The following is an 18,456-nucleotide window of genomic DNA, read 5'->3' as shown; positions in this document are numbered from 1 at the left end:
CCTGGGTTTGAGTGGCAAGTTAACCTTAATCAGAGTAGTCAGACAAAGCAGATTGTTAGCACATGGGGCGATAAGGTTCAAAATCTTAAAGGCAAAATCAGACTCAGTACAAGCTATGGGTCAAATATAGGGGGTAGTGTGGTACAAAATCAGAAGGCAAACACAGACAGGAGAATGGTCAAGGTGCAGGCAAAGGTCAGGTCACAAAAGGTGTGGACAATAGCAAGATACTCACGATACAGGAACTTGAGTGAATTGATTAACCTTAGTCACAGGCACCAGTGAGTTCACAGAGCAGGTTTAAGGGCCATCAGGAGGTGTAAGCAAAGCTGGAACCCAATTCCAGCTAGTAAATGAAGGTGGGAGTGCGGGGCCAAAAACCAAATGTGACTCCTTCTCTTCTGAGCATTGTAGTGCGCCAGCAGAGCATTTTACATCCTAACATGGGGTATTTCCATACTCATAAGAGATGGGGTTACAAATTTCGGGGGGGCAGTTCAACCTCACAGCGGGTACCTGGGGCTCCTTTGCACCAGAACAGACTGTAAAGGGGCCACAGTGCTGAATCAGGTTCACTCTTAGAATGGCCGCAGGTCCCAGATGTCAGACTACCCACTGATTCTGAAGTGATGACATATCCTAGCGATATCCAATCACTTTACGAGATGGGAGTGACCCTTTCAGGCCTAAAAAAAAAGCTAATACTTAAGGGGTTGCTTTAGAGGCTATGAGAATACATAATATTTAGCTTCCGGGTATGAAATAGTTCACTGGCAGGGAACAATTATACCCCACCCTCACAATATATGTTGGCATCAGTTGACATGTTTTTACTTTTGGAAGACATCAGAGGGCTTCAAAGTTCAGCAGCAATTTTCCAATTTTTCTAAAAATTTTCAAAATCAAATTTTTCAGGGACCAGTTCAGGTTTGAAGTGGATTTGAAGGGCCTTCATATTAGAAATACCCCATAAATTACCCCATTATAAAAACTGCACCCCTCAAAGTATTCAAAATGACATGAAAAAAAGTTTGTTAACCCTTTAGGTGTTTCACAGGAATAGCAGCAAATTGAAGGAGAAAATTCAAAATCTTCATTTTTTACACTCGCATGTTCTTGTAGAAGGAGAGAAATCTTCCTAAAACTTGTAACCCAATTTCTCTTCAGTAAGGTAGTACCTCATATGTGTATGTCAAGTGTTTGGTGGGTGCACTAGAGGGCAGAGAAGGGAAGGAGCGACAATGGGATTTTGGAGAGGGAGTTTTTCTGAAATGGTTTTTGGGGGGCATGTCACATATAAGAAGCCCCTATGGTGCCAGAACAGCAAAAAAAAGAAAACACATGGCATATTATTTTGTAAACTACACTTCTCAAGGGGTACAGTGAACCCTAACACCCCACAGGTGTTTGACGACTTTTCGTTAAAGTTGGAGGTGTAAATGATTTTTTTTTCACTAAAATGCTGTTTTTCCCAAAAATTTTTATTTTTACAAGGGGTAATAAGAGAAAATGCCCCCCAAAATTTGTAACCCCATCTCTTCTGAGTATGGAAATACCTCATGTATGGACGGAAAGTGCTCTCCTGATACACTACAATGCTCAGAAGAGAAGGAGACACATTTGGCTTTAATAAGGGGTGCAGTGAACATTTACACCCCACTGGCGTTTGACAGATCTTTGGAACAGTGCGCTGTGCAAATGAAAATTTTTATTTTTCATTTTCACGGACCACTGTTCCAAAAATCTGTCAGACACCTGTGGGGCAAAATTGCTCACTGCACTCCTTGTTACGTTCCGTGAGGGGTGTAGTTTTCAAAATGGGGTCATATGGGGGTATTTATTTTTTTGAGTTTATGTCAGAACCGCTGTAAAATCGGTCACCCCTGTGCAAATCACCAATTTAGGCCTCAAATGTACATGGTGCGCTCTCACTCCTGAGCTTTGTTGTGCGTCCGCAGAGCATTTTACGCTCACATATGGGGTATTTCTGTACTCAGGAGAAATTGTGTTACACATTTTGGGGGTCTTTTTTTTCCTTTTACCGCTTGTGAAAATTAAAAGTTTGGGGCAACACCAGCATGTTTGTGTAAAAAAATTATTTTTTTTACACTAACATGCTGGTGTAGATCCCAACTTTACCTTTTCATAAAAGGAGAAAAAGCCCCCCAAAATTTGTAACGCAATTTCTCCCTAGTACGAAGATACCCCATATGTGGTCCTAAACTATTTCCTTGAAATACGACAGGGCTCCAAAGCGAGAGAGCGCCATGTGCATTTGAGGCCTATTTTGGGGATTTGCATCCGCCACCAAAATACCCTAGGGCAGTGTTTCCCAAACAGGGTGTCTCCAGCTGTTGCAAAACTCCCAGCATGCCTTGACAGTCAGTGGCTGTCCGGCAATGCTGGAAGTTGTTGTTTTTCAACAGCTGGAGGCTCCATTTTGGAAACAGTGCAGTGTAAGACTTTTTTTTTTCATTTATTGGGGGGGATGAGGGGACTGTGTAGGGGTATGTGAATATGTAGTGTTTTACTTTTTATTTTGTGTAGTGTTCTTAGGGTTACTCACACAGGCGGGGGTTTACAGTGAGTTTCTCGATGGGAGTTTGAGCTGCGGTGGAAAATGTTGAAAATTTGCCGCATTTCCAACTTGCAGCAGCAAACTCGCTGTAAACCCGCCCGTGTGAATGTACCCTGTAAAGTCACATGGGGGGGGGGGGGCAAACCTCCAGCTGTTGCAAAACTACAACTCCCAGCATGCACTGACAGACCATACTTGCTGGGAGTTGTAGTTATGCAACAGCTGGAGGCACACTGGTTGCGCAACACATAGAGTTTTTTTTACTTAACTCAGTGTTTCGCAACCAGTGTGCCTCCAGCTGTTGCAAAACTAGAACCAGCATTTGCAGTCTCTCAGTGCATGCTGGGAGTTGTATGTTTGACACAGCTGGAGGCACACTGGTTGGGAAACAATGAGTTAGGACACAAACTCTGGTTCACAACCAATGTGTCTCCAGCTATTGCAAAACTGCAACACTCAGCATGCATTGACAGTCGAAGGGCATGCTGAGAGTTGTAGTTTTGCAACAGCTGGAGGAACACTGCTACAACTCCCAGCATGCCCTTTGGAAGTCTGTGCATGCTGGGAGTTGTAGTTATGCAACAGCTGGATACAAACTTTTTCATAGAAAAAATGTGCCTCTAGCTGTTGCATAACTATAACCCCCCAGCATGCACAGACTACCAAAGGGCATGCTGGGAGTTGTAGTTGGAACTCCAGCTGTTGCAAAACTACAACTCCCAGCATTCTCTTTGGTTGTGCATGCTGAGAGTTGTTGCTAAGAAACGGCAGGAGGTGAACAGGCCTCACCTCCTCCTGTATCCTGCCGCCGGGACCGCCGCTGCTCCTGCCACCGGGACTGCCGCCGCTGCTCCTGAGGGGACCCCTGCCGGACCAGGGAGAGGTAAGAGACCCTGCCAGCCCTGATCTCCACCCCGATCGCCACCCCAATCACCACCCAGCAGGACAGTGATTGGTCGGTCGTTCCGACAGATCAATCACGTGATCGTGAGGTGGCACCCGTGCCACCTCACTCCTGCTGGGTAAGGGTGAATGGGGCTGTCTCAGACAGCCCCATTCACCCTTTTGTTTCGGTTCACCGGTTCACCACAGACCCGATTGACCGGAATCGCCGCAAATTGCCGGTCTGAATTGGCCGGCTATTTGCGGCGATCGCATTTATTAACTTTTTTTTTTTTTTACATTTTTTGCACAATTTTTTTGTTTTTTGAACTATTTTTAGTCTCCCCATAGGAGACTATTACATGCAATCTTTGGATTGCATTCACTGTTCAATGCTATGCAATAGCATAGTATTGATCAGTGCTTTTGGTGCTTGATTGCTCCAGCCTGCCATGGCTGGCTGGAGCATCAGATCACCAATCGGATAGCGAAGAGGCAGGTAAGGACGCTTCCGCCGTCCTCTCAGCTGATCGGGACTGAGCTTCCGGGACTGTTTTTTAAATTTTTATTTTAGACGCCACAATCAACTTTGATCGCGGTGTCCAAGGGGTTAATGCGGGCATCACCAGGATTGGTGATGTCAGTCATTAGACACAGGTCCTAGCAGATGGGATCACCACTATGACGCTTAGCTCCTGAGCCTGCGTCATAGATGGGGAGAGGGCACAGGGCATACATGTATGCCCTGCGCCCTTAAGGGGTTAAGGTCAAAACAGGCCGTGTCCTTAAGGTGTTAATAGGGTACTCCAGAGGAAAACCAAATGTTTTCAAATTAACTGGTGGCAGAAAGTTATAAAGATTTTTAAATTACTTCTATATAAAAAAAAATCTTAATCCTTCCAGTACCAATCAGCTGCTGTATGCTCCAGGGGAAGTTTAGTAGTTCTTTCCAGTCTGACCACAGTGCTCCCTGCTGACACCTCTGTCTGTGCCAGGAATTGTACAGAGAAAGAGCAAATCCCCAAAGTAAACCTTCCTGACATAGACAGAGGTGGCAGCAGAGAGCACTGGAGTCAGACTGAAAGGAACTACACAACTTCCTCACAAGCATACACCAGCTGATAAGTACTGGAAGGGTTAAGATTTTTAATAGAAGTAATTTACAAATATGGTTGCTATGGGCAACTGCACCACTCTTCCTCTACACAGGTTTTGATAAATCTCTTCCCTAGATGGGAGCTGTGGTCTGTAACCTAGGCAATGCTGTCAAGAGGAAAGGAGCAGTAAATCAGGAAAGGAGGCAAATTCGCCAAATTAATGTATTTGCTGAAATATTTAACTAAGCTCTGAGCAGCAATTACAGCTTACAGATTCCCTTTAACACCTTCTTTAGTACCATACATATAACAATGATTTCTTTCAGGTCCTTCAGGTTTTTTTTTTTTTTTTTTACAAAACCAGTAGTATGTGTCTTCTTATACTTTCCTTCCCATATGAGCCACACCTTTACCTGAAAATGTAAGAGCACCTTTATTCAGGTGCACCATACACTACAATTACAATAAAGCCATAATGATAATAATAAACAATTGATTTCTAAGTTAATAGTAAAAAGAAAAAAAAAGGAAAAAAAATCCCTAAAACATGTCTGAAGCTATATCACAAAGATAATTTCATGTTGCTGACTACAGAGCCAATAACATCACAGAATCTTATTAGGGATTCTGTATGCTGCCATCTGGTGCCCCAGCAAGGCAATGTATTCACCTCTAAGTACCCTCTAGATCAGTGTTTCCCAACCATGGTGCCTACAGCTGTTCCAAAACTACAACTCTAAGCATGCCCAGACAGCTGTCCCTAAGTTATAAAGAAAGGATTTGACTTTGTTCTAGGTGTTTTATATAAAGATGATATGTTTATTATGTATTTTAAAAAGTTCATATAAGGATGTTAAACACTTTTAAAGATTAACAGTAAAATCTGAAGCTCAAGAAGCTTTACAAAGAATGCAAAACATTATCCAGTCAGGGCAGGGGATACATTTAGGCTCTGACGTAGTGAGGAGGATGCGGAGTATAAATCCTACACAGGCAGATATGGTCCATAAAAGAAGTCCATGAGCACCCTTTACAACCTTCAGGTTGGTTATTACAGCCCTTGGATTTTTACATGGATCCATTACTGTTACCTTACAGGGTTGTGACAGACATGGATTTATGGAATGTATTAGGATGAGGGATTATATGCACAATTTTTATATTAAGGGTTTATATACAGGTATTCCAATGATATAGTTATGTTTCTCGTCACACATTGGATTTTTGCTATGTGAATTATTTTATTTGTTACATCTATGAGGTACCGCAATGGGGTGATATTTGGCCCCTAAATGCATTCATGAGACTCCTTTGTCAAGCAGATGATATGTGCAAATCTCTTCTGTAGCCATACACTTTAATAATTCTCTGCGGAGTACTCACTTCATAAGGATAATTCTGTTGTTTTTTTTTTTTTTTTTAAATGCTAAGGCAAGTGCAATAAAAATGCGTTCGTAACAAACCATTCCCTTCCCATCCAGGCTGGGATTGATGTCCCCCTATAGCTTTGTGGGGCATGAGATCTGGAGCTCTGTAAGAATATATATTTAGTGGGATGTTTCCCCTGAAGGTGAGCATCATAAAGGCTTTGCAGAGACTTTTAGGCCATTAATGCTCCATTAGGAAATTCCAGGAAGAAAAAATATGCAAAGTAGCTCTCAACTAAAGTCAGTGTTTCACTTCAACTAAGAGCCTTGACAACTGATTGGTAATGTATGCAGATGGGTATTCTTTCCTTCTGGAGAGATCTCTGGCTTGGTATACATTACCAGTCAGTTTCCAAGACTCCTAGTTGAATGGGAAACACTGATTTTAAGGGAAAGCCAGTTGGAAAAAGTGGTATATGTTACGCCGAGCGCTCCGGGTCCCCGCTCCTCCCCGGAGCGTTCGCTACATCCTCGCAATTGCAGCGCCCCGGTCAGACCCGCTGACCGGGTGCGCTGCGATACCTCTCCCAGCCGGGATGCGATTCGCGATGCGGGAGGCGCCCGCTCGCGATGCGCATCCCGGCTCCCGTACCTGACTCGCTCTCCGTCGGTCTTGTCCCGGTGCGCGCGGCCCCGCTCCCTAGGGCGCGCGCGCGCCGGGTCTCTGCAATTTAAAGGGCCACTGCGCCACTGATTGGCGCAGTTAGCCTAATTAGTGTGTTCACCTGTGCACTCCCTCGCCGGATCTTGTTGCCATCGTGCCAGTGAAAGCGTTTCCTTGTGTGTTCCTAGCCTGTGTTCCAGACCTCCTGCCGTTGCCCCTGACTACGATCCTTGCTGCCTGCCCCGACCTTCTGCTACGTCCGACCTTGCTCTTGTCTACTCCCTTGTACCGCGCCTATCTTCAGCAGTCAGAGAGGTTGAGCCGTTGCTGGTGGATACGACCTGGTTGCTACCACCGCTGCAAGACCATCCCGCTTTGCGGCGGGCTCTGGTGAATACCAGTAGCAACTTAGAACCGGTCCACCAGCACGGTCCACGCCAATCCCTCTCTGGCACAGAGGATCCACCACCTGCCAGCCGAATCGTGACAGTAGATCCGGCCATGGATCCCGCTGAAGTCCCACTGCCAGTTGTCGCCGACCTCACCACGGTGGTCGCCCAGCAGTCGTAACAGATAGCGCAACAAGGCCACCAGCTGTCTCAACTGACCGTGATGCTACAGCAGCTACTACCACAGCTTCAGCAATCATCTCCTCCGCCAGCTCCTGCACCTCCTCCGCAGCGAGTGGCCGCTTCCGGCCTACGATTATCCTTGCCGGATAAATTTGATGGGGACTCTAAGTTTTGCCGTGGCTTTCTTTCGCAATGTTCCCTGCACTTGGAGATGATGTCGGACCAGTTTCCTACTGAAAGGTCTAAGGTGGCTTTCGTAGTCAGCCTTCTGTCTGGGAAAGCTCTGTCATGGGCCACACCGCTCTGGGACCGCAATGACCCCGTCACTGCCTCTGTACACTCCTTCTTCACGGAGATTCGAAGTGTCTTTGAGGAACCTGCCCGAGACTCTTCTGCTGAGACTGCCCTGCTGAACCTGGTCCAGGGTAATTCTTCTGTTGGCGAGTACGCCATCCAATTCCGTACTCTTGCCTCCGAATTATCCTGGAATAATGAGGCCCTCTGCGCGACCTTTAAAAAAGGCCTATCCAGCAACATTAAAGATGTTCTGGCCGCACGAGAAATTCCTGCTAACCTGCATGAACTTATTCATCTGGCCACCCGCATTGACATGCGTTTTTCCGAAAGGCGTCAGGAGCTCCGCCAGGATATGGACTTTGTTCGCTCAAGGCGTTTTTTCTCCCCGGCTCCTCTCTCCTCTGGTCCTCTGCAATCCGTTCCTGTGCCTCCCGCCGTGGAGGCTATGCAAGTTGACCGGTCTTGCTTAACACCTCAAGAGAGGACACGACGCCGCATGGAGAATCTGTGCCTATACTGTGCCGGTACCGAACACTTCCTGAAGGATTGTCCTATCCGTCCTCCCCGCCTGGAAAGACGTACGCTGACTCCGCACAAAGGTGAGGCAGTTCTTGATGTCAACTCTGCTTCTCCACGCCTTACTGTGCCTGTGCGAATATCTTCCTCTACCTTCTCCTCTGCTATGGCCTTCTTGGATTCCGGATCTGCAGGAAATTTTATTTTGGCCTCTCTCATCAACAGGTTCAACATCCCAGTGACCAGTCTCGCCAGACCCCTCTACATCAATTGTGTTAACAATGAAAGATTGGACTGTACCGTGCGTTACCGCACGGAACCTCTCCTAATGTGCATCGGACCTCATCACGAAAAAATTGAGTTTTTGGTCCTCTCCAACTGCACTTCTGAAATTCTTCTTGGATTACCGTGGCTTCAACGCCATTCCCCAACCCTTGATTGGTCCACAGGAGAAATCAAGAGCTGGGGTACCTCTTGTTTCAAGGACTGTCTTAAACCGGTTCCCTGTACTCCCTGCCGTGACCCTGTGGTTCCCCCTGTAACCGGTCTTCCTAAGGCTTATATGGACTATGCTGACGTGTTTTGCAAAAAGCAAGCTGAGACTTTACCTCCTCACAGGCCTTTTGACTGTCCTATTGACCTCCTCCCGGGTACTACTCCACCCCGGGGCAGAATTTATCCTCTGTCTGCTCCAGAGACTCTTGCTATGTCTGAATACATCCAGGAAAATTAAAAAAAGGGGTTTATCCGCAAATCCTCCTCTCCTGCCGGAGCTGGATTTTTCTTTGTGTCCAAAAAAGATGGCTCCCTACGTCCTTGCATTGATTACCGCGGACTTAATAAAATCACGGTAAAGAACCGCTACCCCCTACCTCTTATCTCAGAACTCTTTGATCGCCTTCAAGGTGCCCACATCTTTACCAAACTGGACTTAAGAGGTGCTTATAATCTCATCCGCATCAGGGAGGGGGACGAATGGAAGACTGCATTTAACACCAGAGATGGACACTTTGAGTATCTGGTCATGCCCTTTGGCCTGTGCAACGCCCCTGCCGTCTTCCAAGACTTTGTTAATGAAATTTTTCGTGATCTCTTATATTCCTGTGTTGTGGTTTATCTGGACGATATTCTGATTTTTTCTGCCAACTTAGAAGAACACCGCCAACATGTCCGCATGGTTCTTCAGAGACTTCGAGACAATCAACTTTATGCCAAAATGGAGAAATGTCTGTTTGAATGCCAATCTCTTCCTTTCCTAGGATACTTGGTCTCTGGCCAGGGATTACAAATGGACCCAGACAAACTCTCTGCCGTCTTAGATTGGCCACGCCCCTCCGGACTCCGTGCTATCCAACGTTTTTTGGGGTTCGCCAATTATTACAGACAATTTATTCCACACTTTTCCACTATTTTGGCTCCTATCGTGGCTTTAACCAAGAAAAATGCCAATCCCAAGTCCTGGTCTCCCCAAGCGGAAGACGCATTTAAACGTCTCAAGTCTGCCTTTTCTTCTGCTCCCGTGCTCTCCAGACCTGACCCATCTAAACCCTTCCTATTGGAGGTAGATGCCTCCTCAGTGGGAGCTGGAGCTGTCCTTCTACAAAAAAATCCTTCCGGGCATGCTGTTACTTGTGGGTTTTTTTCTAGGACCTTCTCTCCGGCGGAGAGGAACTACTCCATCGGGGATCAAGAATTACTGGCCATTAAATTGGCGCTTGAGGAATGGAGGCATCTGCTGGAGGGATCAAAATTTCCTGTTATCATATACACCGATCACAAGAATCTCTCCTATCTCCAGTCTGCCCAACGGCTGAACCCTCGCCAGGCCAGGTGGTCGTTGTTCTTTGCCCGTTTTAACTTTGAAATTCACTTTCGCCCTGCCGACAAGAACATTAGGGCCGATGCCCTCTCTCGTTCCTCGGATGCCTCGGAAGTAGAGGTCTCTCCGCAACACATCATTCCTCCTGATTGTCTGATCTCCACTTCTCCAGCCTCCATCAGGCAAACTCCTCCAAGGAAGACCTTCGTTTCTCCACGCCAACGTCTCGGGATTCTCAAATGGGGACACTCCTCCCACCTCGCAGGCCATGCGGGCATCAAAAAATCCTTGCAACTCATCTCTCGTTTCTATTGGTGGCCGACTCTGGAGACGGATGTTGTTGATTTTGTGCGGGCCTGTACTGTCTGTGCCCGGGATAAGACTCCTCGCCAGAAACCTGCTGGTCTCCTTCATCCTCTGCCTGTCCCCGAACAGCCTTGGTCACTGATTGGTAAGGACTTTATTACAGACTTACCCCCATCCCGTGGCAACACTGTTGTTTGGGTGGTCGTTGATCGATTTTCCAAGATGGCACATTTTATTCCTCTTCCTGGTCTTCCTTCAGCGCCTCAGTTGGCAAAACAATTTTTTGTACACATTTTTCGTCTTCACGGTTTGCCCACGCAGATCGTCTCGGATAGAGGCGTCCAATACGTGTCTAAATTCTGGAGGGCCCTCTGTAAACAGCTCAAGATTAAATTAAACTTCTCTTCTTCTTATCATCCCCAATCCAATGGGCAAGTAGAAAGAATTAACCAGGTCCTGGGTGACTATTTACGGCATTTTGTTTCCTCCCGCCAGGATGACTGGGCAGATCTTCTACCATGGGCCGAATTCTCATACAACTTCAGAGTCTCAGAATCTTCTGCTAAGTCCCCATTTTTCGTGGTGTACGGCCGTCACCCTCTTCCCCCCCTCCCTACTCCCTTGCCCTCTGGTTTGCCCGCTGTGGATGAAGTGACTCGTGATCTTTCCACCATATGGAAAGAGACCCAAAATTCTCTTTTACAGGCTTCATCCCGCATGAAAAGGTTTGCCGATAAGAAAAGAAGTACTACCCCCATTTTTGCGCCCGGAGACAAGGTATGGCTCTCCGCTAAATATGTCTGCTTTCGTGTCCCCAGTTACAAACTGGGACCACGCTATCTTGGTCCTTTCAAAGTCTTGTGCCAGATTAATCCTGTCTCTTACAAACTCCTTCTTCCTCCTTCTCTCCGTATTCCCAATGCCTTCCATGTCTCTCTCCTTAAACCACTCATCATTAACCGCTTCTCTCCCAAACTTGTTTCTCCCACTCCTGTTTCCGGCTCTTCTGACGTCTTCTCCGTGAAGGAGATTCTGGCCTCCAAAACGGTCAGAGGGAAAAAATTCTTCTTGGTGGATTGGGAAGGCTGTGGTCCAGAAGAGAGATCCTGGGAACCTGAGGACAACATCCTAGACAAAAGTCTTGTCCTCAGGTTCTCAGGCTCCAAGAAGAGGGGGAGACCCAAGGGGGGGGGTACTGTTACGCCGAGCGCTCCGGGTCCCCGCTCCTCCCCGGAGCGCTCGCTACATCCTCGCAATTGCAGCGCCCCGGTCAGAACCGCTGACCGGGTGCGCTGCGATACCTCTCCCAGCCGGGATGCGATTCGCGATGCGGGGGGCGCCCGCTCGCGATGCGCATCCCGGCTCCCGTACCTGACTCGCTCTCCGTCGGTCTTGTCCCGGCGCGCGCGGCCCTGCTCCCTAGGGCGCGCGCGCGCCGGGTCTCTGCAATTTAAAGGGCCACTGCGCCACTGATTGGCGCAGTTAGCCTAATTAGTGTGTTCACCTGTGCACTCCCTCGCCGGATCTTGTTGCCATCGTGCCAGTGAAAGCGTTTCCTTGTGTGTTCCTAGCCTGTGTTCCAGACCTCCTGCCGTTGCCCCTGACTACGATCCTTGCTGCCTGCCCCGACCTTCTGCTACGTCCGACCTTGCTCTTTTCTACTCCCTTGTACCGCGCCTATCTTCAGCAGTCAGAGAGGTTGAGCCGTTGCTGGTGGATACGACCTGGTTGCTACTGCCGCTGCAAGACCATCCCGCTTTGCGGCGGGCTCTGGTGAATACCAGTAGCAACTTAGAACCGGTCCACCAGCACGGTCCACGCCAATCCCTCTCTGGCACAGAGGATCCACCACCTGCCAGCCGAATCGTGACAGTATATGAGGTCCGTTAACCTTTCTTCACAAAATATTAAATAAATCAGTACAGGATTAAAGATCTAAAAACGATGAGGCCTTTCAAGATATAGATTCATTAAAAGGTACTCATAAATAGGCAGATAGTTTGCTACATGAGAAAATTAGATACAATACTTAGCAGCACAGCATAACATGATAGGCTTAGATACTCGTCACACATCACTACACATGATAAGATATTCCAGCTTAATAGAGTATCACAAAATATCACGAGGGTCTGACTTGTTTGTCCATCACATTCCACAAATTATCAGTGAGATTGAGATCTGAAGAATTTGCAGACCAAGTCCCCATTATGATCGCTATGTCATGTTCCTCATTCTTAAACAATGGTTCGGTAGGTGGTACATATCACAGTAACATTCACATGATTCCGGGACCCAAGGTTTCCCCACAGAACATTGCCTAGAGCATCCCCTGTCTGCTTCTCTTCTTCCCATAGTGCATCATAGATCCATCTCTTCTCCAGATATTTTCAAATGCAACCCCTCCCCCCCATATACATGTCAAACAAAATGTAATTCATCAGACTAGATCAGACTAGACCACCTTCATCCATGGTCCAGTTCCGATGTTCATATTCCCATTGTAGACACTTTCGATGGTGCCAATGCAATGCCATGCCCTGTGCATTCTGACACCTTTCTATCATAGCCAGAAGTGATCCTTTAGTTCTCATTAAAATGTTATAGTAGCCCATTTGTAGGATTGGACCAGATGGGCTATCTGTTCTCCCTATACATTCCAATGAGCCTTGGGCCACCCTAACTCACCATTGACCTGTTGAATTATCTGAATCATTGTCTCATTGACAACCCCTTTAGTCTTGTTATTAACCAATAAAGGACTTCAGTATCAAGACTGACTAATGGAGTAGACATTCTCAGATCAAAACTGAGTGTCTTAACCAGTTAAGGAAATTGGACATAAATGTAGGTCCTGGTGCCCTGGTACTTACAAAAAGGTTCCAAACATAAAAATTGCTGATTTTTGGTTACATCACATCCCAGGATGGTATTGAGTTACAATGGTCCAGAAAAGACTGAAAACATTGTAACCTGAGGCCATTGTAAGATGAAAACCTCATATCCTGAGGCCATTGTAACATTTTTTGTTCAGTTCCTTTCCCATTATGGTCCACACCTTCATCATCTGAATCACAAAACCTCAACATGTAGGAGCACCTTTACTCCAGAGCACCATACACTACAATTACAGTAAAGCCATGATCATAGTAAGTATTATCCTGCTTTATGATGGCTTCGAGGCTGCAACTCAAAAGAATAATAATAAAATGATACATACTAAATAGCAAAATAAAACGTCCTCAAAATGAATAAAGCTCTAACCAGTCTTACTGACTATAGAGATAATAACAATTCTATTTGTAGGGAACCTGTACGGGGGCATGTGGTATCCCTTGGGCTTCCTTATGGTGACTTGGCATTATTACAACGTTAGGAAAATTCTTTCATAATATTAGAACACATCATTTCTTATAATTGTACTTTATACATTAATATACATCATTCATCAACAGAAAGAAATATACAAGTGTCCCCATTCCCTGGACATCCCCAAAACACACTACCTCACATGACAGAAAGAGCATCCTCCTCCTCACTGTCTGGTGTCTGACTGTAAGACAACTGACTGCAGCAGGTGCCCCCCCCCCCCCCACCCACAGCTCCACCTCCAGTAGAAAACAAATATTGTTAAGCCCCACCCTTTGGGAAATCTCTGTTCCATCATCCATTCCCCAGCCAGTAACAGAACGGATGAACACATAATTTACCCTGTTTTTTATTTTACAAACATTCTAAAAATTCCAAAACACAGACTCACAGGAAGGGCGAGATTATCTCCAGTATGGATTCAAATAGAGTAAAAAAAATGAAATGCAAGCCTGCTAGCCACGTCACGGCCACCTGTATGTAGCGGGACCCTTACATCTCTTGCATAAAATGGCTCTGCACTGAGCCGCCAACACCACCACCACAATGCTAGTGCCCACTGGGGAAATAACCCATTGGCAGAGCAGCCCCAATGCCACCCGAACAGCACCAGTGTGAACAGGTGACAAAACACACTTACCATATGCTCCCAGTCAAAGACTGAGAGACTGCAAGAAAAAAAGGGCCCTATGCAGTTTCCTGCCAATTAAAATAGGCCTGGGCGGAGGGGGAGGGGCAGAGAGCTGATCAAGTCAAAACAAAATAGAAGGGGTAGAAAACACAATGCAAACTCAAGTGGAGAAAAAACAGACATGGTAGCACCTCTACAAATTGCACAGTGATCTAAGGCTTCTCAGCAACAGTTATTAAACTATCAGGTCTTAGTGTGCTTGATGCTCCGCGCCCCCTACCCCCCCACCGCACCGCCCTGGCCCCATTGCCTCCCCCATCCCCGGTTTTATAATTACCTGTTCCCGGGGCCCGGGGTCCACTCTACATCTGGCTCCGGTGGCGTCCTCCTGAGCCGTCACTGTGCGCACTGACGGTGACATCACTCATCATTGCACACAGCGTAACGCAGGAGGCAGCAGGAGCCAGAGGTAGTGTGGACCCAGGGCCCCGGGAACAGGTAAATATAAAACCGGGGATGTGGGAGGCAATGGGGCCGGGGCGGTGCGGTGGGGAGTGCAACGCGGTGCGGTGGGTCGGTGGGAGGGGGGGGGGGCGGTCGTGGTGGGGGCGGTGCGGGGGGCGGGGCATTATCGGATTATCGGCAAGGTAATTGCCAATACCGATAATACTCAAAATCGTGATTATCGGCCCTGTAAGGCCCTACTCTCGCCATATGACACAGCCTGGAGGTGGCGGCAGCATGAGGAGACCATATGGCAACAGAATGACACAGGCTAGAGGTGGCAGTAGAAAGACACAGCCTGGAGGTGGTGGCAGCCTATGTAGGCCACAGAGCGGCAAAATGACAGAGCATGGAGGTGGCATCAGAATGAGTAGACCATATGGTGGCAGGATGACACAGCCTGGAGGTGGCGGCAGCATGAGGAGACCATACGGCGGCAGAATGACACAGCCTGAAGGTGGCGGCAGCTTATGTAGGTTGCAGAGCAGCTCAATGACAGAGCCTGGAGGTGGCATCAGCATGAGGAGACCATATGGCTGCAGAATGACACAGCCTAGAGGTGGCAGCAGCATGAGGAGATCGTATGGTGGCAGAATGACACAGCCTGGAGGTGGCATCAGCATGAGGAGATCATATGGTGGCAGAATGACACAGTCCTGAAAGTGACCCTGTGACAGAGTAGGGCGGTGGGTGGCAATACCAGTACCCGCTGACAAAGGTTGGTGAAAGAAGGAGCACTTGGCATCAGATGACTGTCATCAGGCAGGTGGAGGGATCAGAATAGTAGGTGAGGCAGGTAGGCAGAAGAAACCAGTCTCTTTTGTCAAAGTATTGGTGTGCACAAGTAAGTATTGAGGATATGCCTTGTGTGGGGCTGCCCGTTTTAGGGTGATTAACACTTGCCAAGAAGGGAATTAATATGGCGAGAGTAGGGCCTTACAGGGTCAGTTTTTACCCCCACTGGTTACAATGAACCATACGTTGTTCCCTTCCACCTGTTAGAGGTTTTTGCATCACATCAATACTTGGTGGTGTAGGTGGCACATGGTGTTTTTTGCACACCTTTCCTTTGGTTTGATTTAAAAAAAAAATTGTGGTCCATATGTTTTATCCTAATAATATTATTAAAAGTTACGTTTTAGCTAATGCATTTCCTCAATACTGGTGAGGAGGAATTTCTGTAACTGGGGAGCAGCACCTTAAATATTTTTAGCTGTATCCATATTTGTGAAGTGTTGGTGTGGCACCATGGTCAATCTATTCTGATGCATCAGACATTGGTGGGTGGAAATTCTGGCTGATCCACCCGCTCTGATGCCTCTCTACTGGCTGGGCAGGACTTCTTTTCCAGGGAAAACTCTGCTAGTTGTGGCCACAAATCCAGTTTGGCTGCCCAGAAGTCTGGCGAATCCTTAATGTGGGTTGGCAGGGTCATGTCCAAGTATGCCACCACCTGCTGGTTCAGGTCTGCTCAATTTCTACCTGCTGCTGATTACTTGCTTCACTATGCGGGTGAAGAAAGCTACTCATCAGCAACTGTAGACTCAGGCTGCTGCTGTTGATGGAGCTGGTACTGCTCCTGCCACCCCACCCCTTCCCAGCAGCCATGGCAGTGGAACGTGAGTGCAGAGGACCCCCCCCCCCCCCCCAGTAAGGCCTGCGAGAGGATGGACGATGGCACAGACAACTAGGCCAACTGACTAGGTAGGATGTCTCTGTAGTAGGTCAGTTTGTCATCCTTCTCAGTGGGTTTAAAAAAGGCCCCATTTTGTGCCGGTAGCAAGGGTCCAACAAGGTGGAGAGCCAGAAGTCATCCCGCTGCCTATGGTGACAATTCGGCAGTCACTACGCAAGCAAATGAGCATGCTATGTGCCATTTGTGCAAGTGACTTGGAGGAACTCCCTTCCTCCATCTCCACTGCATACTGCCACGGTGTCTGGGTCCTCTGTCTCATCTTCCTCATCACCCTGTAGCTCCTCTGGTTCCTCGTCATCTATCAGATGAGTATAGAAACTCCCCATTTCAATACGCATTGCCTGTGCTTCACTTTCCCCCTCCCCTGCCTCTTACAGTACAGCTCCCACAGGGCTCATGTGGCCATGAGATGTAGGCGCCACGTCTCCAGTGCCCTGACCAGCCATCGTTTCCACCATCTGTCGTAGGAAATGAAGCAGTGGAATGAAGTCGTTCATCCGGTAGTCCTGGCGACTGACTAATAATGTGGCTTCCTCAAAGGGCCTGAGCAAACGGCAGGTGTCACGTATGAGCTGCCACTGGCTGACATTGAAGTTACACAGGGGAGTCCCCCCCTTTGTTCGTATAGTCGGTCCAACATATGGAGGGTGGAATTCCAACGGGTGGAAACGTCGCATATCGGACTATGTTGGGGGATGCTGTTCTGAGGCTCTAGCTCAAGGAGGGTGTGCTTTGCGGTGTACGAATGGCTGAAGTGCATGCAAAGTTTCCTTACCATTGTTAGAATGTCTTGCATTTGAGTGGAAGACTTAAGGAACCGCTTGACAACCAGATTGAACGCGCTTCCTTGACGCAGCGGAGACAAGATGTTCTTCCCGTTGTCGGTCACCATGGTTCCCAATACCAGTTGTCACGGAGAAAGCCATGATTTGATTTCTTGACTAATCACTTTTTAGCAGTTCCTCCCCTGTGTGACTCTTTTTGCCAAGGCAAACCAGGTGAAGAACAGAGTGACACCATCATGCCCTGCACACATGGTGTGCTGGAGGGGCACTGAGACTTGTCCGTGCAGTGGAAACTGAGGACATGGTGGAGGATGAGGAGGCAGAGTCCGACATTGTCGCAGGATCAACGGCCTGAGAACGTTTGGCTGTGCAGGAACCATATTCACCCAGTGGGCCGTAAAGGACATGTATTGTCCCTGACCGTAGTTACACCTCCACACGTCGGCTCTGCCATTCAGTTTGGTACACACACCGACAAGCTCAAGGACTGGCCCACCTTCTGTTCTACATATTTGGGCAGGGCTGGTACTGCCTTTTTAAAAAGAAATAACGCTTGGGACTCTCCACCTTGGCACAAGCTATCAGTTCTCTGAAAGGTACAGAGTCCACCACTTCAAAAGGGAGGGACTGCAGCACCAGCAACTTGGACAGGAGCACATTCAGCTACTGCGCCGTTGGATGAGTGGGCGCATACGGTTGTCTCTTGGACATCACTTCGCCGATGTATTGCTGGCGGAATGACTGACTGAAAGTAGGAGGAGCAGTAGCATCTGGACCAACAGAAGATGGGAATGACAGATAGCTCCCTTCGGCTGAGGTGGTGGAGCCTTGGCTGGCTGAAACAGGAAGCGGCATGCCAATGGGTGATGCAGCGGTTGCTGCATTAGGCTAGACCACCGCATGGGAGCCACGGTTCTCCCAGGCCACTTAATGGTGATGCTGCATATGTTGATGCCGTACCGTGATGCCAACATTGGGACCCTGGCCATGCTTCACCTTCTGCCGACACATCTTGCATGTGGTCATGTTCACATTGTCTGGATGCTTGATAAAAAAAAATCTGCCACACCGCGGAGTCGCTGATTTACCACCCAACAGTCCGCACTGACTGCTTCTGCCACAGACTCCGGGAACCCCTGCTCCAGTACCTCCGGGGCAGGTAGGCTGTTTGGCTCCAGACTTCCCACTTCTGCCACCATGCTGACTCCCAACCATGCTACCACCTTGCTGACTCAGTGCCTCACGGGCAACCTGCAACCCTCTTCTCCTGATGATGATGAGGCCCCTTTTGCACCTGGCTCTAAAGTGCACGTCACTGATATCATCCTGAGTGGTGTCTGTTCGAGTTGTGTCTGCATGGCACTAATGTCATC

The 18,456-nt window shown here is 47.9% G+C and overlaps 1 protein-coding gene across 1 annotated transcript in view; it reads right to left on the bottom strand.

Moving 5' to 3' along the window:
- LOC130367770 (beta-1,3-galactosyltransferase 2-like) overlaps positions 1-13,640 on the bottom strand; it is a 52,840-nt gene extending 39,200 nt beyond the window's left edge. Inside the window, exon 1 of the mRNA XM_056570528.1 lies at positions 13,605-13,640. The gene's annotated coding sequence lies outside the window, so the exon portion shown is untranslated. The remainder of the gene's footprint in view (positions 1-13,604) is intronic.
- Positions 13,641-18,456: the final 4,816 nt, after the last annotated feature.

The sequence above is a fragment of the Hyla sarda genome, chromosome 4 (assembly GCF_029499605.1).
Source record: "Hyla sarda isolate aHylSar1 chromosome 4, aHylSar1.hap1, whole genome shotgun sequence".
NCBI lineage: Eukaryota > Metazoa > Chordata > Amphibia > Anura > Hylidae > Hyla > Hyla sarda.
The sequence above is the reverse complement of the archived record's forward strand: the minus strand, read 5'-3'. Positions and strand labels throughout refer to the sequence as shown.